This window comes from Motacilla alba, chromosome 8 (assembly GCF_015832195.1).
Source record: "Motacilla alba alba isolate MOTALB_02 chromosome 8, Motacilla_alba_V1.0_pri, whole genome shotgun sequence".
Taxonomy (NCBI): Eukaryota; Metazoa; Chordata; class Aves; order Passeriformes; family Motacillidae; genus Motacilla; species Motacilla alba.
In genome coordinates this window covers 16,093,647-16,117,059 of record NC_052023.1, presented here as the reverse complement: position 1 = coordinate 16,117,059, position 23,413 = coordinate 16,093,647, and the positions used below count along the sequence as shown (strand labels likewise).

The 23,413-nt window shown below is 44.2% G+C and overlaps 1 protein-coding gene across 1 annotated transcript in view; it reads left to right on the top strand.

Annotated features, from left to right (window-relative positions):
• The first annotated feature begins 4,803 nt into the window (after positions 1 to 4,803).
• ZNF644 (zinc finger protein 644) overlaps positions 4,804 to 23,413 on the top strand; it is a 73,514-nt gene continuing 54,904 nt past the window's right edge. Inside the window, exon 1 of the mRNA XM_038143758.1 lies at positions 4,804 to 4,932. The gene's annotated coding sequence lies outside the window, so the exon portion shown is untranslated. The remainder of the gene's footprint in view (positions 4,933 to 23,413) is intronic.

Below are 23,413 nucleotides of genomic sequence, written 5' to 3'. Positions count from 1 at the left end.
AATTGTAGGCCTCACCTTTTGCTTACTTAAGCCCTGTGAAATAGTTTCCTTTCCTGGAGTGGGATGATGTGCAGAAGGAAGTAAAGTACTTCATCTGCATTCTTCCATACCCCTAATATTTGGGAAAATATTGGGCTGATACAGTGTCAGGTGCTGTAGCTGTGTAAGTATTCACTGAAAAATCTGTGAGTGCAGCCATAGGTAGAGTTGGTGTCAGACATGTAAACATCGTGATACAGCCCTGGAAGGAGAGTCCCAGAGCTCTGCATCAGGAAGGACACACAGAGCAGCCACATGCCCAGCATCAGCCCCCTCCAGGACAGGGACAACAATCCATTAGCCCAACAGAATAAGTTCACTAAAGAAGCATTGGATAGATGTGGTTTTATAAAAAAGTGTCTCCCATAACTTTTAATGCGGGAGTGGGGTAGCTGTTCTAAGACACTGAATTCAGGACATAGCATGACTAAAAATCAAAACAGGAGAAAAAATAGTGGACAAAGTATTGCCTCCTTCAGAGGCACAGCTTTAGGAACCACCTGCTTCTTACATGAAGCACTGAGGCTTTGAGGGTAATGCTGAGTTTGGGACAAGCCTCACCTCCGTGCCTGTGTTTTGCCTTTTCTCCCCTGTGGGCAAACTTTATGCAGATGCCATTTTGTCTACTGCTATACAAGGTTGTGCTGACTGGCTAGATACTTTTGGAAGTATGACTGGAATGTGCTTGTGAAGACGTGGAAACCTAATCAGTAATGAAAATAGTCACTGAGTGTAAATCTGTGTTCTGTCAGAAAAGCTTGTTGATGCTCTGGAGCTCCACTCTTGCCCCATGCCACTCAGCTGTCGTACCAGGCCAGTTGTTCTGTGAGGTTGTTATGTGAATTATCTTTTGAGAAGCCTGTCTCTTATCTCTTGGCAATGCTGTTATTGCCAGAAGAAAGTGCATATGTACAAAGAGCAAAGTTGACTCCAATGTTACCTTCCATAGCTGTACCTTCCATTCACTCATCCTGAATTAGAAAGTAGCCTTTGTTTTCATGTATGTGGCAAGTGAGCTACATAACATTAATGAAAATCCTAAATCCTGGTTAGAATAGTCATTGGCAGCTATTAGTATATTTTCAATAGTATTTTTTATTTGGAGCTTAGTCATAACTTACCAAGATGTAGTTCTGCTTGTTAGCTATAGAAGTGGTTGGAAGGGCTTGGGATACTCCAAGATTTCATCCCAGCTTCATAGCATTCCTTATTGCCTTGAAACTGTGCTAGGCTTTGTATCTGTAGTGAAAGAACTAAAAATAGAGCAGCACTAAATTGACATTTCCACTCCTTGTGTGGATGGAATGGGAAATGAGGAGCTCTTTGTCACGCAGCGGAACGGGTAATATAATTCCAAGTACTCCTTACCATTTGTAAGCAGCTGTGTCTTTCCTGCAGGCCCTGACAAGAGATTTCAGACCATATTTCTTTAAAAAGGTCATTGAGGAATACAACCCCCGGGATGGTCCGCACACTTAAGTGTTTTAATGTCTTTCACACAGGACAGTGTTTTAATGTCTTTCACACATCGGACATTTGCCCTCCGTTACTGCGCTCACAGTCGCCGGCCTGAGGCGCGCTGAGGAATCGCCCATCCGCCGTGCAGGAGCCGTGCGTGGAAGGAGCCCTCGTTCACCGCGCTCCCGCGGCAGCTCCAGCGCGGGGCCGGGCCCGGGGACAGCGCGGGGGCGTTGGCTCCGCTCCCTGCAGCCCGCTGGCCGTGCGGGACGGGGCCACCCCCTCGCTGGCCGTGCGGGACGGAGGCCGTCGCCTCGCTGGCCTTGCGCGGCGGTGGCCTGGGACGGCCGGGGGGTGCCGCCTTCCGGGTGCTTTAGCCGGTGGCACTCGGGTGTCACCGTGCCCTCCCCCGCGGTGCTGGCGCCAGGCGCAGAGCGAGACCGAGGTATGGCACAGCTTGTGCTGCAGGCACCCCATGGTGTGTTCCACGGTGCTTGTCCAGAGGGTCTCGCGTCTCGGCACTGCCGGGTAGGTGACACACAGAGCCGCGGGCAGGGGCGGCGGGAGGGACCCGGCCGCCACCGCCGCCCACCCGCGCCCCGTAGGGACTGCAGGGCACGCAGCTGGCCTTGCTCGGGCAGGTGTTTCCGGACTTAAAGGGAGCCCTAAATACTGAACACCCATGCAAAAATGCAAGCTCAAAGCAAGGGTGCCGACTGTACCGTAGCACCGGCAAGAGCTGTAATTTTAAATGGAGAGAGGCCTACGTAAGATGGCCAGTTGCAGTGTGTTGTAACCAGATTGATTGAAGGGTTAACAAGGCACTGATGTGCTGCAGAGGGAAGGTGACGTACCATCCTTTCGGGATTTTTCCAAACGAGGGAGTCGTGTGACCCACTTCAGCACCGCAGTTCCCTCTTGACTTTTACTTTGTCGCTCTCGGGTGACAACTGGGCCAGCCAGAGCGGACGGCCGAGCCGGGGCACTATTTCCAGCCCCTGCTGCGTGGAGCACCTCGGTTCCTCTGCACCGCGTCTGCCCGCCCCAGCCAGCCCGTCACCCTTCCTGTGGAAAGGAAGGGAAAAAAAAGAGCCTTTTCCTTAATGCAGAAATAGGTTATGGGACAGTTTTTGTCTCAGAAATTATTTTCTCCTGCAAAGGAAAGTGCGTGCCCAAAGCAGCTGTCGCGCTGACCTCCGTTCCCTGTGTGCGAGGTCCCCGTTGCATGCTGGAAAGGGAAGGGAGAGGTGGCCCGACCTGGCTTGTCTCTGCGACCTTGCGGGGTTTGGCTCTGCAAACGGGACCCAAGAGGCCAGCGGTGGCTCTGGGGCTGGGGAAGGCTTGGGTGTGCCTGCTGTCGGAGTGGGGCTGCACACAGATCCTTCCCTGCAGAAAAGTTTTGTCAGCACATGGACTGGGATCTGGCTTCACATTCCTTCCCAGAGTTCTTGAGACGTTAACTTCCAAAAGGGAGGTCTCCCTTGTGGATTTATGTCAGTGATTTTGGGTTTTAAACTATTCATGCATGAAAAATGACTTAGGAGCTGTATACTCCCATGTATGAATAACGACTATATGGGAATACAGATTACAGCAGTTTTGCACTGAGACTGCTGCAGTTTACATGCTCTCTTTGGGAACATTATGAAACGTTTTTAAATGCTGGTTCATGTTAATGCATTGATTTCAATCAGTCTCTTTTTGTCCCTTTTGGATTTGTTCAACTTAACAGCTAGCTTGTTTCGTGTTTGCTCTAAGATATGCTTAGCAAATTAGGCAAATAAAAAAATACATGCAAAAATATGGGGCTGTGCACATGTATCAGGTTTTTTATTTATTAATAGACTTCAATTTCCATATGATAGTCTGCCTTTTTTTTTTTTAACTTTGGCTCAATGAATAGTTTATGCCAATTACACATAGTTTAACAGCTTTGAAATCTGTTTTTGCTTTTCTAATGCATGAAAACATTGATTCTGTTTCAGGTTTTAATTAAACTCTACACTGACTTTAAATTCTATTGTCCTTTTCATTTAAATAGGATTTTTGTTAGATCTTTAACAAGACCTCAGTGGGGTAATAAATCTAAGCAATTGTCCTTATTAGGAGTAGATTATCCTCAAGAGATGGAAAGTCACAGAAGTAACTAAAACCATTTGCAGAGACTGAACTAAGGCTTTTTCTTCTGAAACATTAAACAGACTTGAAAATTACTTGCTTGGGCACTCAAATTAAATTAAATGATATTTTGTTTATTTTTCACATTTTCAGTGTAGGCTATTTGCATTTACTTAAAATTCGTGTTTCATTGAGTAGGATTCACTCCTGAATAAGGATCCTTACTTTCAGTATACAAGCTGTAATTGAAACTTAATATATCCTGCCGTTTCTTTTGTTATTAACCCTTGCAGTGCTTCTAATGTATAGGACCTGCTGACACAGTGAGTGTATTAGTCCATTGTTTTTGCCATAGAGATGAGTCTTGGCTGAAGAATTGCTCTTGTGTTTGTCCCACACCCCAGCCAAGGAGAACTGTGGAGTATGCAGGAGTGCAGAGCTTGTGCGAAGATCTCACATGCTGGAACAAAATTACAGGTTCTTGGAGAAAACTTGTCATACACTCAACAGTTCTGTCTAGGTTTCACCTTATTGTGGTTAATACTGCTAGGAGGTGAAAAGGGATATAATTCTAATGGTTCTCTTTTTTCAGCTGTTCGCTTCGTTCGATGGTATTCTCTGTTCTGCAGGTGCTCCAGGTTTGCTTTGTTCCTGGCTTTAGTCATCGGTTGACTTCTGATGGGACAAGGCCTCCTTTGACACACAGTCAAATGCTGAATCTCTCCAGTTTTAATTCCCAACTTCATTATACACATTGTGGTGCAGTTTCTTTAGGCATTCAGTTATGTGGAAGCTCCGTTTTGGGGAACACTCATTTCTAGGACTTCGTTCTACAAACCAGCGGGCAAAGGCGGGTATGTTGTTCCGGGACACTCTCCCAGTGAGCCCTGCCGAGACAGCGGCGTTTCCCCGCTGGCCAAGGCACTGCCCTCCGCGGGGCGCCGCAGGAAGCGGGGCCGCGGGGACACGGCTGAGGGGACCGGCCTCAGGCCACGGCCGCAGGAAGCGGGGCCGCGGGGACACAGCTGAGGGGACACGGCTGAGGGGACCGGCCTCAGGGCCACGGCCGCAGGAAGCGGGGCCGCGGGGACACGGCTGAGGGGACCGGCCTCAGGGCCTCAGGGCCACGGCCGCAGGAAGCGGGGCTGAGGGGACCGGCCTCAGGGCCACGGCCGCAGGAAGCGGGGCCGCGGGGACACGGCCGCACGTGACGCGCCCACGTCCGCCTCCGCCGGGAAGGAGCCCGCTGCTGTGCACGGCTGATGAGGACCAGCCCCTGTTGGTTGTTGCAGCTCTCCCGGCTCTCAGCCCCAGCAGGTATTTAATGTCTCGGAGCCCTCCTGTCCGTGGGCTCCTCTGCCCCTGTCGGGCAGGCCGGCGGCTCTGCAGAACCAGGTCCTGTCAGCCTCCAGGCTGCTGCTCCCCGCATGGTATCTGCTGTGTTTCTCTACTAAGAGACTTCACCTCAAACCTTCTCGTCTTCTGAGTGATACTCTAGTGATACTTAGGGGCAGAACCAATTATGTTAGAGGATCACAGCTCATAAATATTAATTTCTAATTAGGCTCTATTTGCTGCATATTCTAGGCAGCATTACAGGTTTTGAGCCTTCATCTGCCACTTTCCATATCACTCAAATAGCAGAGATTTTGGCATGGTAAATCACAGAGGAAGGTGGAAAATCTGATGCAAAGTGAAAGAATGTGGTTCTTAGTTATTATGGCTCTTCTGTGCCCTGACAGAAAACTTTAAAACCTAGAAGGGGATGACAGCAGGTAAGCCACCTAGTTCCTGCTCTGCTTTAATATAAAGCCTGGGGTGAGTCGAGGAAGGGAATGCACACCCTGGTTTTTAGGCTCAGATTGCAACTCGCCCTTGTTTCTAAAGCAGTGCACTGGAGGAGGTGTGGCAAACCTAGGCTGAGTCCTGCAACTTATTTAATACGACTCAGTGCACAAGATTATGAGCGCTAAGAGTGCTCAGCCTTTGGGACAGAGTCTGGGGAATTAAGAGGTTCTTCATCCTATCTTGCATGGCAATTAGACCTGATTTAGGCAATGCCATTCCTGGGACAAATTCCACAGGGCATGGTTTTGCTCTGGATTCTTATCAGGATGTGGGATTTTCCCTCTGCTTTCCCCAGCAGCAGGGCCAGGAGTTCGTGGTTCTGCAGGGTGAGATTGAGAGAGCCCAGCTCTGTCCCTTACTGAGAGACTTGTCCTATCTCCCCACCTCCCCTCCACCCCTGTGTCTGGGGATGTATGCTGTAGTCAGAGGCAAGTGCTGTGACTCTGCCTGCCGTATGAAAGTGATATGATTTACTGTAAGAAATGCAAGGCAAGCTAAATGGACTTGCAGTGCTTGCTGATGTGCAGTGAAAAGAATCCGTCTCGCCTTGCACTCTGAAGCAATGTGTGTTGCTTTCCAGTGCCGAGTACATACCACAGCATCAGACGTGGGGAGCTGCTGTTTGCAGGTGTGTCATGCGGTGAGCTAGCAGCATTCCCCGTGTTCCAGCAGCCTCCCTGGAGGGCAGCGGGCTGCTTAAAAGGTCAGCGGGGTACCTGTGCATCACAGGCGTGAAAAGCTGCTCTCTTCAGGCCCTGAGGCAACAACCTGCTTTCACTTTGTGAAGCCGAGCAGAAAAGCTGGGGTCCGACAATGGCAGGTATCCCTGAGCACAAGACAAGGCTGCATGAGGGTATAAAAAATCCAGTTCGCTTCTCAAGATGAGAGATGAGGTTTGGGTGGGAAAGTAATGGGAATGCTAAATGTTTGCTGCTAACATTTACTAAAATGATAGCAAATCCTATCTGTATTAGTGTTTAGCTTTTGAGATGCAGCGGAATTTTACTTTGTTAAAGAAGGTAGGAAGCCTAGAAGTAGCTCTTTAATCTCCAACTGGAAAATACAGTTTTGAAGTCCATTCTCTTAGGAGTGGAATAATCAAACAGAGTGATAATGGATGTTAAACCTACTCTGAATGTTATTTAAAGGATTTCTCAGATGGAAACAGAAATTGATAGGATGGTGTCAGGTTCAAATGGACATCACCTTTACTTTTGTCCACATGAAGAGGTTGATCAGCATGTGTTTTCTGGTTATGTGATTGTTTAGGAATTATCAAAAGTCATTATGTGATTCTTAAATCCTTCCATTTGCTCTTTGTTCCAACAAAAGGCTGTTGGAACTATGTCCATGTGTTTTTTTACAAGCACAGCTCTATGCATGAGGACTTCCCCACAAAGGGTTTCCAGTGTCCTCCATCTGCAGGAGTCTGCAGCATTGAGGAGAAAAAAACTGTTAGTCTTTCCCCTCCTACTGCTGACCTGTTCCTCTTGGCACATGTTTGATCTCCCTTGGTCAGTCTGTGCCTGATACCATGTACATGTCTTCTTGTTCCCCACACTGTATTGCTCTCCTGTTTTTCCCAAATGTTGTTACATTTCCTTTCTCCTTCCTCTGTTTTTCATTTCTCTTTCCCATTCGTAATGCATTTGCTGTCTCTGTTGTTTTTCACTTCTAATTTAATACCACCAGTGAATTTGTGTCTCTCTGCAGATCATTAAAAATGTGGGACTACTTGTAAAAGAAAACATTGCATTCCCAAGACAGGTTACAAACTGGTGTGTGTCAATACTCTGTTTTGGAACTTTTAGCTTTGTTTAGTTCTTTATCAGATGCAGAGTGATCTCTGGATCTCTTGTTTGCCACTCCAGCGTGAGATTACAAAGAACAAATTCAAGAGTTGCAGGACTTGAAAGGACCTGTGCAGCCCTAGGAAAAGGGCAGTTTCCTGTGTAAAGCAGAGCAAAAAATCAAATTAACAAAAGCCCCGTCCAGTCACAAAACTAGTCTGTCTTCAGCCAATGGGCAGATTACAGGAGTCCTTTCCTCCTTCCTACCCTCTGTACAGGCTGTTTCAACCCACCATTGTGATCAGTGGCTGGCAAGGATGTGTGCCTGAAATACCACCATGTAGTGAAGGGCCACGCCTGTGGTGTGAGAGGAGTTCTGCTCCCCTGGGAAGCCAGGAGTCATGTGGTTGTAATCCGGCACAAGTCTCTGTGGCTGATGCAGCCAAAAGGAGCATTTGTTTTCTGTGGTGGGTGGCAGAGTTGGATGAGGGAACAAATCCAGCTGTGAGCTATGACGATGTGTCCTCATCAGCCGCCCTGAATGCCGATATTGACTCAAAGGAGGGAGTTTTTGGGGCAGGAAGCGAAGACAAGCAATGTCACCACATGGTCAGTGGAGACAGAGGCTCTTGGAGCATGAGTCTCTCCCAGTGCCTGGTTTTAGGATGTGGATGGCACTGGTGTGCCTGTGAGGTCTGTACATGTGAGCTGATGCCCAGGGTCAATCCGTGCCCAGGTGTTACAGCATTGTTGGACTGACTTATCCCTTCATTTTGCTTGTGCTCCCTGCTGGAGTGTTTCACTAGGAAAACTCACATTCTCAGCCCTGTTAGGGAGGACAAGATGGGCTCATGACTGGGTTAAAGGATGGCCTCGGGCAGCAGCAGGATTTCTGAAAGTCCCTGTAGGCTGCATCTCCTGGCACAGACTCCCTGCTGCCCTTGGACCTCCTCGGCTGCAGTGCAGGAGGCTGCCAGCCTTGCCCAGATGGTATTTTTAACTCTTTGTTACCTAAAATTCAGACAGTTTCACACAGCAGTAAGTAACACAGCAGTAAATAAACCGCTGGCCTCTTTGTACAGTCACATCCCTCATGTTGCCCCTGCCACCAGTGTTAATGTTGTGCATTATTTCCGAGCACAGACTGGGAGTTGGGGAGTGTGAGGTGTGCCTTAAGGGGCTGGTAGCAGCAGTGAGTATTTGAGGCTGGATAATACCCACTGATGTGCATGAACTTGCTGTCAGGGAGCTGTTTAGATAGTGCTTAGCATTGGTCAGTGGCAGGACTGTAAACTGAAGCAAATAGCTTGGTCCTGATTACATTTTCTAGAGGGGATGATGCAGAAGAAAACTGAGTTAAAAATTAGCTGTGAAATGAGCTGAAAGTTTTTTTACCAACCCCGCAGGACTTTGAAACGTCTGCCATTAACAAAATAACCTATTTGAAGCAATAGTAAACTGCCATCTGCTGGTAGAAAAGTAATGCACATAATGAACGTGCAGACTTAGGAAGTGATAATTCTTTTGTGTTTGACATGCTGCAGTCAAATATGTACACGACATGGAAGCTGCATATATTTATTTAACGGGTGGTTTTCATCTCTATTTGCATTTTCATATAGAATATGCTAAACAGATGCCTATAATATAACTAACTTTAACGACAAGCACAGAAAACAAGACAATAAGAATAAAGAATGAGGACTAATAAAAGCAGATGAGCGATCAGGATGATGACAGGCTCCAAATGTGTCCTATTTACATTGCTAATAATGAATCACAAGCACTTCCTTTTATTGTTTCCCCCTGTCTTAGACCCTCCTGTATGACCAGAATTGTAGCACTGAGAAACATTTCCTGGCATCTTCATTTTGATTTGTGTGTGTGTATGTGGTTCCTTACACAAGCGTGTAAATAGGAGCTGGGTCTTTAATTGTTCCTGATTTAAGTAGGTCATCTTCTCCAATACACAAATCTCTTGTCTTCTGGTAAGCCAGGTCAGCTGTTGAAAAGGATATGGAAAATACTACACAAATATGACCAGAGAAAATGATTTCACAAAGGACCACTCCCAAATTATATGTCATTACAGAACCAGTTTCCATAAATCACCAGCATGATGAGTACACTGCAGGGGAGAGACTATCAGATTTCATGTTTGTATCGTGTGTACCAAGTGGGTGTGCTGAGCATGACTGTGTCCCTAAGGTGCTGCTGCACTATAAATAGCGGTGTTAGCGTGAATTACCTCCAGTGCAAACATCAGGCCACTTGCCCTTTTCATATGCATGCAGTTTTGTTTTATGATTGGGATTATTCCAAACATAGCCTATTGTTTTAGCAAACTGATCTTCTCATAGGGAATATTTTAAATGGGCAAAGAAAAAATAGGTCAGTTCTTCCTTTGAAATCAGAGAGAAGTGTGTATTTGTAATATTTCCCAGGCTTATTTCCTTGGAACAGGTTTGGCAGGTATGAGAGGAAGTTAAAGATTTATTTTTGGTGCTATGTACCAGATGTCATACCTGCTCTTCTGAGACAGCTGCTTTTATCTCCAGCAGTACCTGCTCTAGTAGCAATGAAAAAGTGACTTGAATCCCATTTAAAGCATGTAGTGTGCACTGTTCTTGTGCCACTAAAGGAAAGGGAAGGCTTGTTTGGGAGACTCCAGGCAGAGTCCTTATGCGTCATAATAAAGCAAACATGTTTGCATCCCTCTCAGCAGTGCTTTTGCCTCCTTGAAGATGTGGTGAATTAATATGCCCAACTCCAGGGCTTGTGACCGCAGCAGACACTGAAGGGCTACAAAGATGTCCAGTTTGAAGTGCTGTTAAATTTATGAGATCTCCAAATTTATGGCTCCTTTTGTAGAATCCAGGTGGTTCTTTCTAAAGGACTATTTCTGGGAAATTTCTGCGTGCTGTGCACAATCCACTCACATTGGCCTTAATCAAATGCTGTTCATTGTGTTGCCTGAAAAGAGCCCTGCTTGGTGGCCCCTGTAGGGCCAAATCCTCAGCTCAGGTAAACACCACACCTTTTTCGACTTGTAATCTGTGGAGGATTTAGCTGTGGTGCATGGTCACAGAGGCAGACACCCTGCTCTGGGTCCTGTTTACTGAAATGCTGCAATAGCAACGCAACCTGATCAGATAGGAACAGCCAGGGGAACAGTGGTGCCCGTGGATGCCTGTTAGCAGGTGGGAGCTGAAGTACACAGTAACCATCAAGGACACCACTGTCCTCTGCTTTGCTCTGGAGTCTCCCTGCCCACAGGACTCTGCCTTCCAGCTGAAGAGTGACTAATGGTTGAAATAGCAGTCCCGGTTTATTGCAGGTATGCCACTGACCCACATGACCATAGGAAGGATAAGGTAAAGGCAATCAAAGCAGCATGTTCCTGCAGCCTCTGAGGGCTATACAAATGGAAACGTGGGAAACAAGCTCATAGATATCTGAACTGAGGATGAGGGTTCACTGTTACCTGCTATAGGCTAAATCAGGAGTTGAATGAGACTGACATTTGAGCTAGCAAGAGAAAGAAGGTAAGAAATGACCAAAAGATAAAGCTGGTATTTCCTTCATGCTATGCTAGAATCACTCTGTTCAAAAAGGCTCTCGAACCATGGAGAGCTGGGGCAGGCAAGGGTGAAGAGGTGGGTTATGGTGATGGAAGGGTATTGTCATTACATAAATTGGAGCATTTCAAGTCTGTTTAACTGTTTTGTGCCATATCCTGTTAGTCTTTTCTGAGCTTACTTTGCAGTGGAAAGGGGGAAGCTGTGCTGATTGCACAACTGGTTGTTTGGCTGTTTCTTTTCTCTGCGTTTCCAGCAAATTAAGCACTGTGTCCTGCCTATGCTAAGTTCAAGGTTTGACAAAGGGCTTTTGATGGGTTTGCCATCTTTTTGCCCAGCACTTAATCCTGCTTCCTTTTACTAGTATGGCTCCTGTACCAAAATGCAGTGAACAGACTGAGTAACAATAAAGCTACTAGTGATTTACCAAGGAGCAGGAAAACCCTTAGTCAGGGGGCACTTTCTAGCAAAGTGTAGTTCTCAAGATGAATTGAGGTCCTTGTCTTTGCAAGGATTACTGCATGGTGGATGCAGAAATGATAACCTAGCAGTTAAGTGCTGTTTAGAAAGCAATAAAACACTCACTTCAAAAATCAAGAAGCATGAAATAGATACTATTTTACTGGGGCAGGAAGGGGGGAACACTAAGAGAATCATGAAATGGCTGCATATTGTTAATTTCTGTGGATATAGTGACGTTTGCAGACCTCTGGTATATATTTGAAATAAGCAATGAAATCAGGCTCATGTGCTATATGCTTGTCAAAGCCAAGCATGGGGATCAGCTCACATGCTTATCAGTCAGGCAGTGCACGTGGAGATGCTCTGCTTTCACACTGTCTGCTGGTTGGAGCTGGGCCCATGAAGAAGCCAGGTGATTAATCTGCAGGGGTTTATTTCTTCTGAACTGCAATGTCCTCTGTTTCAGAGCAACAGCCCATGGCTCATTAAGCAGGGAAGATTTGATGGCAAGTGTGAAGGGCAGCACACAAAGATTCTCCACACATCTCTTGTTTGAGCCTTAGAGGGTAGGAAAATGAAATATGGGCGAAGTTTGTCCTGTGCTGGGGCAGAACCTATACTTCATGAAGAGCAGTGGTACTGTTAGAAAATATGTATGTATTCAAGTCAACTGGGATAAAATTTAAAGCCACAATGCTCTTGTAAGGTGGTAGCAGGCACTTGGTACGAGCCCAGAAACACACAGCTGCCACTTCAGCTGACCTGCTGTGAGAATCATGCTCTTCTTAAATCTGTTGCTCCATTTCTTTGGTGATGCACCTCGCTCTTGCTGTGTTCTTTCCACCCATACTGTTGTGTACTCTGGCATCTAATGCTGAGAAAGCAAATGGGGCTGCTGAGTCCAACTGCCTCAACAGAAATGCAACAGGGGAACTGAATCTGAAAGATTTTGCAATATTAGAAGAATATTAAGGGGATTATTTTGATATTATTAGCCACCATTTATAGTCTGTGTTGTACCTGTTTGTAAAATTAATTTCATCAGTTGAAATATTTGAAAACATGTTGATTTAGGGAAAGTATTTTTCTGACAGTACGGTGTTATGTGAGCATTCATTTATTAACCCTAGTAACTTCCTTGAGAAATAGGGAAGTATTTCAACATTGTTTTTACAGACTGGGATACGTAAGGCTCAGATGTATAGATGTAGATCTGTATGTTCTGGTGTCTGCTAACTGGCATTTGGCCCTGCTTACTTCTACTCAAGTCTTTCCTCACCTGAACTCCTGGTCGTGGAGCAGCTGTGTCCTATGCAACTCCTGGCACCTCTCTGGTTGCAGCCCGTGAGCAAGTCCATGCTGGGAGGGAGGTTAGCAGTGAGGATGGGTTATTGTGGGGAAGGGGAAAGGAAGATAAGGGAATGACTGTCTTGCTTCAGGCTCCAAGAATGGTGTACCAAGCTCCCATTTTGAACATGGGAACAAGGGAAGGAGAGTGGCTGCACGGGAGGGAGCAGACTGAGGCTCTGTGCTTCCATTCCCAGACATCCAAATCAGACAAGAGAAGACAATGAACCAACACTGAGAATGCAGACAAAATCACGGACCCTCTAATAATTTACTGGCTCCAGGAACAGGAGAATGTTGTAGACTGTAATTATGACAGACAACAAGGTCATTGGAAACAGAAGTACGCAGGATAACAAAACAAAACAAGCCTCCCAAAAAGATTTCTCAGTCCTATGGTGCAATATTTCCATGCTCAATGGGCTGCTCTAAATGTAACTGTTATATTATTAGATATTTACCAATGATCTGGACTTAAATTGTGCTGTGGAATGCAGTGACAATTGGGAAGGATTGAGAATATTTGTTAGAAGGGGCAGCAAGAAAGTTTCAAGGGTTTCTGGCTTTGCTTTCTTCGGAACTTCTTTTGGTTTTGGTTTGGGTTTTTTTTTTCCTTTTTTTTCTCATCTTTTTTGCTATAAAGTTCTACTATAAACAATTAGAGGAAATTTAGCAATAATGTTGTCTGTGGAGGCTAGGAAAGTAAGAATACATTCTGCATCACTGTTTTCCTTTGTTTGTCTTTTTAATCTTGTTTATCTTTGATCAGCTGCAGATGAAATAACCAGCTAACTGATTTCCTATACAGGGCTGCCACTCTTGCTGATGAAACTGTGCTGACATGGGAGTATGCTCTGTAGCAGTCTAGCAGTATCCATTTCTTATTCCAATACACTGACAGGTCATTCAGGGAGACAAAAAACGCTATTCTAAAGTGGAAAAGAAACTGCAATTTCAATTTTGTTTTGATTTGAAATTTTCCAGCTACCTATCAAGACCAAATCCTTGAACTATTTACTTAGAGTAACTTAAATACCCCTATTTGAAATAGTGGATATGCAAGATTTAGCCATTAAAGAGTTGGGGTAAAATTAAAATCCCCTTCAATAATAACTAAAGTCGGAGAAAATCTTTCAAGAAAATTAAACACTTGATCAAAAAGAGAGAAGGGTTATTGTCGAGAGCATAAAGATTAAACAGGAGAGTTGTCTCAGAGAATAACCATCAATGATAAGTAGCAGGCAGTTAATAATATCCCCTCAGGGATCTTCTTTTACTCATGTAGGTTTTTGGACAAATACAATATTACATTTTTTATAGTTAAAGTGTGAGGGAGCTTCATGTCATTCTAGAGCAGCAATAAAGCTTCAGTGGAATAAGGACAACTGGAATGGTAGTGAAGGGGTGACCCAGGAGCTGAAACAGAGGGAAAACAGTGACAGTTTTTCCACATAACTCTCCCTTTTAACCCACAAATTTTGAGATCTCTTCTCAGTCTCCCTGACATGCCTATTTTTTCATATCCACAGCACTGTATTAGTGCTGAGATTTTATATGGTACTGGCCCTCAATATGAAAAAGAAGGAGAGACCAAGTAAATGAAGAGTGTGATTCCATGTTGTAATTAAGAGCCGGTTTAAAGCTTGATCATGCAGACGGTTGAATTGGCAGAACTAAAGGCATGGTGATCTGTAGACAGAGGAAGGCACACAGGGTAGAAGGGGTAGGGGCAGAAGGGTCTGGAGAACCTCTGAAGGCAGCTCTGCAGCTGGAGAAACTGTAACATGAAACAACTCCCTTGATCTGTCATCTTTCTTCCCTTGTTCTCTCCGCCTATGTAATTGCAATAATAAATCTTTTTTGTTCCTTAACCATCTTGTGGCCATTGCAAACATTTAAGAATTAATGCAGTTCTCACACATGATGCACATGTTCTTCATGTCCCCTTGTGTCCCTCCATTTATTCATTTATCATGTACACACAAAACTCCCATAAAATATTAATCTGAAATACAAATCTCTCTTTGCATCCTGGGAGCATTTGCATATAGTAATGTTAACGAGAGTATTAATTCTGCATGCACAGTCTGTGGACTGCACACAGGGCCAAATCTCTCTCGGCAACTGTGCTGAAATCAGTGACAAATTAAGAAACATTATTTTCATATTAAAAATGCTGAGTGGAAAGTGACAGTTTCCTAGAACTGAAATGTTGTCCTTAAAAGTCAAACAAGAATATTTGAAGCCTTATTTTCAATTTTCCTTCTAAGAATTCCTTTGTAAAAGGAATTTTATACTGCTCCATGTTTCTACCCAATGGTTCCTAATAAATTGGTACGGTCTAGAAAAAAAAAGGATTTAATTTTTTTTAACAGTGCTGTAATTCATGGGGAATCTGAACATGTATTTTGCTTTTGTTCCCTGTTGGGAACATCAGGAGTGGCTACACTTCTTCCAGGTGGGGAAGGACATGCAGTTGCAGATGGACCTAAAATAATTCAGTTAGGCTGGAGAGAGGATAATTTGCTCTGGAGCAACAAAGAGTGAAAACTGTCTGAGCAGTCATTTGATGAAATGGAAATAGCAGGAAGATCTCCTGTGGTGGAAGAAATCATTGCACCTCACTCGTGGCTGTGAGCACAGTTGGGGTTGTCCTGCCTTTGACAGTGGTGAGAGCCCCAGGGCACCTTGGAGGCCACTGGGAGCCATGGCAATGCCTCTGGGACAAGGACACATTTCTTGGTCTGGGTTTTACTCTGGAAAGAAGGAGGGAGGGAACAAACTTGTCTGATCCTTCAGTGTCCAAGGCAGGCTTAAGACAAAATTAGTGCCAACAATGAAAGATGGGTTCTTTGTCTGCACCCAAGTCCTACCAGACGTGCAAATAGAGGGGCACTGTTACATACACCCCTTGCCCAGGTTCAGTGCATCCCTGCAAGTAATTTTTTTCTCAGTGGCGGATTGTTAAGGTTGCATTTCCCTCAGTAAAACTCATGTCACTGGAGATTTTTTAAGGGAAAGTCCCTGCAGCTGAACTTGGACCTTTATTTCTGCAGGGACAGTCTCTGGTGAGAGGCAGTTGCCAAAGCAGATCAGATGCCTGCTGCCAGGAGCTGCACCCCTTAGGGGGAAGGCTGGAGCTCTCAGCAGATCCCTGGCTGCTGTTTATGGATCTTGCAATTCTCTGTTGGTGCTGCAGAAAATCAAAGCACTCATGTTTCAGGAACAATGTAGTTTGAGTTTGACTTTATTTCTATTCTGATATTCAAGTTCTGATGTCTGCAGTTTGTGAAAATAGTAAGTGCCTTACTGTCTTCAGGAACGATGCCATTGATCCCTCAATTCCTTACTGTAAAGCATTCATTTGACTATACAGCTTTTAAAAGTATTATAAATGAATCATGTGAGACAACCTCTGCAGCTGGAGTTAAGCACTTCCATGTGCTTGCAGAATCAGGGACCAAGTTGTTAGGAAGATCTTTCGGGACTCACTGGAGATCCATAAGAAGTGGTCTTGACTTAACCAAGCCATGGCATTTTCTTAATCTTTCATTTCCTTCTTATTCATGCTTAAATGAGACACATCTGTTTCCATTTTTCACATTGTTCTGTTATGTGAGTAACGATATCAAGCTTTCTTCCCCCCCCCATGCATTGTGAAAGAATAAATTAATGTAAAGTTTTGTGAAGTGCTTTAAAACACTAAAGCAAAACATCTGCTTCAGCTGCAGGTCATTAAGATAAAAAACCCTAGTCTGTGTGCAGTGCAAAACTGCCAAAAAATTTATCAGCTCAAACACATTTCTTTAACTGTCTTTTACTATCAAGTGAAGATGGTGAAAGGACAGTAAATCTCTGTCAGGGATGGAGCAGTTAAAAGTGTTCAGTGTAGTAATCCACAGCAGCACCTTGTAGTAATGAATCTGATCTGGAGATGCCTGGAGATTGCTGCAGTGTGGCAGACTTCAAGCTGAGAGTCTCCTTGACCTCCACATCTTCTAGCCAGGCACAACACTGTGTAGGGTTGCCTTATCTCCTCTAGATGTTTGTGTTATTGAACTTCAGCTATGAATCCTTCCACCCGCCCCCAGTAATTTAATTGTTTCCAGGGCAGGTGGCCAGAGTAAAGCTGAGCTGGCAATCTACTACAGGTGAAGTGTGACACTCTTTCCATGCCAAAGCCCAAACGTAGATGTCTGTGTTCTTTTGTTGGTAATGATCTCCTTTATAAAGCATTTTGAGGTACAGAGATGAAAAGCCAGCAGCTACCTGAGAGCTTGACTATTAATAAATAATCAATATTAACGATGAGTGCATTCCCTGGATTCTGTAGGAAATGCCAAACCTTGCAGGCAGGTCCTGGCAGGCAGGTAATAACTTACTCCTACAAGAGGCAGTCCCCACCTGTGTTTCCTTCTTTAATTAAAAGATCTAGCACCTTCCTTAGTGTAAAGGAGGTGTTGTGTATCATGAACGTGCTCCGAGACTGGATGCAGCTTTTTTGGCATCTTAAGAGAAATTACTTATTTGTTCTTCCAATCTGCCAAAGCAGCAGCCAGTGAAGGCTTGAGCAATTCTGCTCCACTATGCTCACACCCTCCCTGGAGCAAATGAATGGGATGTTTGGGGTCTTTAGCGGCCCTATGCACTTTTTTAAAGCAGCACTGGGGGCCCCTTTTCATTTAAACCCTCAGTTTCTGAGACAGGAGAGTGTCTATATATTGCTGCACTGAATCTGTTCACCTGCAGCTCTCCCCACCCCCAGCTTATGAGCATGATTTCCTTTTATGCACTGCTCTGTCACAGCTTGGCAAGTTTCCCAAGACAATCCCTACCAGAAAGGAAATATGGCTGCTGAGCGGCGCAGACAGGAGAAATGCCTTATGTAACATTTAAATACTATGAAATGTTGGGACAGGCGAAACAACTGAAAGCAAAATGCAGCCCTTAATCTCTAGCATCAGTTCTGCTTGCCCTCACCATCATCAGCATCTAATAGTCACTGCCTGTCTCCATTCACATCTCCATCTTTTTCGAGAAACTGCCTGCGGCAGAATGTTCAAACAGCTTGGCAAGCGGTTTTAGGAGAAGGGGTTTTATTTATTTTTTTTTCTCCTAATTCTTCACGAGTCTCATGAGCATTTCCCCACTAATATGCCTGTGGCATCATTAGGTGTTTAATGAGAGTGATGTTGCTTGAATATTATTGTTTTTATAGCTCATTTTGTTTTGACAAGTCTTCAGTTCTGTGGCACTTTATAGTGTGCAGACTTCCCCTTCCTATATCTTACAGATACTGCAGAAATATTACCACAGAGGTGTTGTCATGAAAGCTGAAATAATAAATTGTCAACATTCAGTATGTTTGAGTGCAATATGTGTTCAACACCACAGCAGTTTAATGACATCAATTAATTATTTTAGTGTATTTCTTTTATAATACTGAAGCACCAGGAATGCTCCAGTTAATGTCCGTGTCTTGGACAGCAGTTCAGTCCAATTCTGCACAAACAGTTCTGTTTGGAATCTTCTAGCAGTTCCCCAAAAGACCAGCTTGTACTCCAGTGGATAGTGGATCAGAGTCTTGTTCCTCACATCCAGAATCTGGCTCATTATAGGTTGTGCTCAGATGAAAAATGCCAGCATTGTACCTGCAGAAAACAAGGCTGCTGAAATTGTAAGTATTGAATAGACCCATACAATGTCATTTTACTCCCTGCATTTTGTATACATGTTGACGATACTGCATCCATTTTTTTACTGATTAAATTGAATGGATACAGGTTTTGTGTCAATGCAAGAAAAATGGCTGTATTTTTAACATACTAATTAATACCCATTAAGTTCTCACTGTTATCTTCCAAGTAATTTTACCCGGTTTAGGCTGCCAGCACATACTTTCTTACCACCACAGTGGCAGAGCCTTTAAAACAACTAGCTGCTGTCACGAATTTGGCTTGCTGGCCTTCACTAAGATAGGGGAGTTACAGGGGAGAAGGACAGTGAAGGTGCTCTTGCTGCTTCCTTGTGCAATGTGTCCTGTCTGACAGTAAAGGGGGAGAAGCTGCACATCTCTGCAGTCCCTGTTCTCTTCCCACCACTCCACAGTGTGGCCGCGCAAAAATTTTGCTCCTGGGATTCTGCTGCAGGTCCCAGAGGTCTGTGGCTGTGTTCCCAGCACAGGCAGTGGAGCTGCACAGCTCCAGGAGTACATAATGGTAACAAAGCAGTAATTGTATACATAGCCACTGTTTCAAACATTCATATACTGTCTTCCAAGGACCTTACTTTTATGTCTTTGTTTATATTTAATAGCAGTTACGGTGGTTAACTGGCTTTATTTTGGAAACCTTGATGTTTCTCTTGCCAGTACTGGCGCTGTGAGGATCAGAAACAAAGATGTGCCTTTTTACTCTGTGTCTTCTGATAGGTTTTGTCATTTGGCAACTGTTGTTCTGTTAGACTTCGCAGAATTTGGACAGAATTCTGATCTCCTACAAAGTGACACACACACTCACTAGAATGCAGGAACAGGTTTGGGGCCTTTTTTCTGATTACACCATGCTGAGTGCCATGCATGAGGAATTAGAGGCTGTCTGTTATTGTGTGGCCAAACAGCTGCAGGAACTTCTAGTGAGTGCTTTTAAATACTAGTGAAATAAAAATCAAAATAACATTCCCATGAAGCAGAATGTGAAGCACAGGCACTCCTGCAAGTCTCCCAGGCTCTGGAAAAGAATGATCAAATCTGGACCAGGCCAGTCTTCTTACCCTTAAAGTTCCATTGAAGTAAAATATAAAATAATGAGAATTTTTGGGGTCTTCTACAAGTTCTTTTGTGGTAGTTCCTTTTTCTAGTCTCTTTTCAAACCCAGGCCAGTGTAAGAAAAAAAAAAGGTAAAAAATTTAATTTCTAAATTAAATGAAACTCAAGGCTTGAGTTTGTGGGTTTTTTTGGGATCCCATAGCTAGGAGGCATTTTAAGTTGAGGTTGATACATACTACATTTTATATGAGGTTATTTTTCCTTTTAGGTGCACAGGTAATCACTCACATGACATTTGCAGTGGGGAAGCCATTAATTTTCCTGCTCCTGCTGGGAAATGGGACTTGTTCAGTCAGCCTCCCCTCCCTGCAAGTAAAATATCATCATCCTTCTCAGAAAAAGAAAGAACTGCCAGATGTAGGCAGGCCAAATAGTTTTGTCCTTCCGTCCAGTAAAAGTGCTCCTGTGTTAGCATTAAGGCTGTGTTGCCTGAGCATGATGTGCCCTCTGGGACTCTCTGCGAGTGCTCCACCTGGGATGCTCCAGGAAAATTGCTCAGAAACCTTCTCAGTTTGGCCCCCACATGCATAGAATCTGGGTCATCTCCAGTAAGTGACTTTGCCTGAAGCACCCCCATACCTGTCCAACAGAGCCATGTGCCTTGGTCCTTACACTGCAGCTCTGCAGCTGTGTGTGTGCCACACCTGCCCACGCCTGTTCAGTGCCAGCTGGCCACGTGGCCCTCTGGTTAACAGTGCTGTGTTCTTCATTACCCTTCCACCTGGCCCTGGGCTGCCATCTGCAAACACTTTGGGCTTCAGAGTCTTCCATGTTTGGGAGGCCACAGCTACAAGCCAAGCCTTTTCTGCATCTCTTAACCCAAAGGAGGATCACTCTTCCTTCTGGGAAGGAAGGAAGAGTGACCCCCCCCCCCCAAATTGTTTGCAAAGCTAAAGGAGGGAGCACTACAGATTTTGTTTCTGAAGGCCTGAGTGGATTGTTTTAGAATGGACTGAAGGACCACAGAGGTGCTCACCATGCCAAGGAGGACACCAGCTGGCTGCTGCAGCAGGATCAGAAGGCTGGTCATGGATGAGGTTTTTAACATACAGGTAGGGGTGTGTAGGTGGTGGGTTGTATGTGGTATGTGTGTTCTGATGTCACATGAGTACTGGAAAGGCTTCACATGGTATCCTACTGGTATGGGATAGAAGTACCTATGAGCCAGCCCCTGTGCACGTGTTGTGGTTGTCTACCTTGATTCCCAACATCTCTGCATTCAGGAGCTCCCCAACTTGCTGCTGCCCCAGGCTGTGCTTCACAGTGACCCTTTCTGGCACAAGAGGTACAAAGGGGCTGGAGTTCACGTACGCCTGGGGTTAGAAACAGTGGCTCTGTGTCCTGAATGCTCACCCTCATTTCCAGCCTGGGCCTCTTGTTAACACCAGCTCTCAGCTCCCTGAACCGCTATGAAGCACTATGATCTCCTGTTCCTGGGTCCTGTGCAGCAACAGCAGGATGTGTTCTCAGAGGGCGTTTTCAGCCTCTCTGCTCTCAGCAGGCTGCAGAGCTGTTTGATCAACACAAGCTTTGACAGTCAGGCATCATTAATTTTCCACAACATACTACTTGAAACTCCTGAAAGGATGGGCTGTCACTGTTCCTCGTAGCCCTTGCTGGCCTGAGCTGCCCTCTGTGCTGTCCTGCTGCAGCACAGGAGGGCTGTGGGCCTCGAGCCACTGCTCTCCTCCCTTGGGCCTGAGATTTAAATTCTGTCAGCTTCTGTCAGGGAAAAAAAAGGAATTGTCAGTATAGACTTTTTTTTAAAGGATGAGATAATGTGTAATGCATTAATGGTGGAAGTGATCGCATACAATTCAGGCTTAGTGAGTACCCGTAGTCCTAAATTAATCCTAATAAGCACTGTTTTCCTCAGCATGTGCCTTTTTAACAGTCACTGTGGAAAGCTCTGCTTCCTAAAATTATCTCAAATGAGATGACACCCTCCTCTTTTGGAAAGCATCATTGATAAAATGTGACAAAACATGGTTATTGCTGGTTTGTAAATGGGATCCTTTAAAAAGTACTCTCTTACCTGGATTGGGTTAAATGACTTGCTGATTAAGACATCTACATGAAATATTTAAACTGCCATTATGTGGCTCCTGTTAAAATTCAAAATCAGTATTCTCTTTTGTGCAGATTAAGTAAAAACTTCTTTGCAGTTTTAGAGTACAGTATAAATGTAGTGAGTAAAAGCTAGAGGTATATTTGAATGACAGTTCACACATAATGTCTGAAGAAGAAATTCTTATATGCTTGGGATTGAATTAGAGGGACACGTTTGACACACTAATAGACAGATTTGAGTGCTTCCTGAGTGTTCAGATATAGCTTCTTCTGCTGAAATTCTTACGCTACTCTGCTGACTATTTCTGTTTTTACAGATATCCCATTTTTACTCTTTGAATTATCTGAACAATCTAACTAAAAATACACTTCCAAAGCTTTATCTGAGTCCTTTTCCACACACTTTGTTGGAACCCAGAGCCAAGGCCTGTGAAACTGGGACAAATTTTAAAACTGAACATGACTGTTCTTCTAAGTTTCCTCACTCATTCTTTTGTCTGAGAAACCACTACTCAGCATGCATTCCAGGATACTGAAATAACTATTTTGCAGTTATTTTAAATACAGAGATTTTTGTTAGTAGGAAAATTAGTGCTAGAATTTTCAACCAGAGCCTGGTTGAAAGCTCATTAAAGTCTTTCAATGAGCAGTTATTTCAATGAGCTTATAATGAGACACTTTATGTTCATATGAGCTTCACACTAAACCAGTAGTGGTATAATACAAGATCTGCCTGCAAATCCCAAACCTGACAGTATTTCCTGAATGAGATAATGGCAAATGAACTGCTGCTCAAAATAATTCACCTGAGAGTTTCAGTGGGATGTGATATGGAAATACTGGATGGACAAGAGGGAAGCAAAAGTTTTAATAAAGCTTTTGATCATTGCACTGAAGGTACGTTTTAGCAGATGAGCGGTAATGGATGTGGGTCAAAGTGAGGAGCTAAGAGGTGCTCCTCTTCCTTTGGCATAAATAGGAATTGGCAGGGAGGTTGGAAAGGAAAAAGTTACTGGGTAACAATGCTGTCATTATAATAACCCTAGATGTACCTTGGTCTTTTCCATTTTGTTAACAAACCATGCCATATACTGATTCTGTGCAACCAAAAATTTAATAAATAATTTTTCACAAATGCATATTAACTCTAAGACTGTGTAGAACTATCACAATTTTATGTAATTCCTCCCCCCCCCCTTCTTTTCAGGATTCAATTACAAAGATGCTGGTTTTATGCCCTGAAGATATATTCTTATCTATACACTACAATATAGTCTAAAAAAGCTTTTGTAGGTTTTTTTTAAGCTTTATCCCTGATGTTAAAAAACTCAGGTATATTCATAATTAATTGTCTTGATCAAAACCAAACTCCTTACAATTAAGAAACAAACAGAAGGTATGGCATATCAAACAGACTTTCTGCTGCTGTGATCTTACCTAAACACAAAATAAGATCCACAGTACTTCCACATTAATAGTAGTAAAATGGTTTTTTTTGCTTTCTTTACTTCTTTAAAAGCGGTTGCTATGTCTTCCCATACACAAACCTCTGGCACTTTACAAACAATAATAAAGCTTTTTGTAATTGTGTCAAGCATAAGGACGGGAAGGTGTGTATGTCCATGGAATGGTGAGAGAAATCAGAATTGCTGATATAGCAATTGCCTGCCAGGCAGAGGAGTAGGAAATAGCAGGGAAAAGAAATCCTGTTTGAAATCCTGCCTGGCAATGATTTTGACGACTGAGAGACACTGTTCATTTTTCAAGTGCTGCTGAAACATATGGAACTTGCTTCTTAAGGCAAACGGTTTTGGTGAAGATGTCTTCACTTGGATCTTTGTCCTGGCTTCCATCTGGCCAGATGACTTTGAAGTACA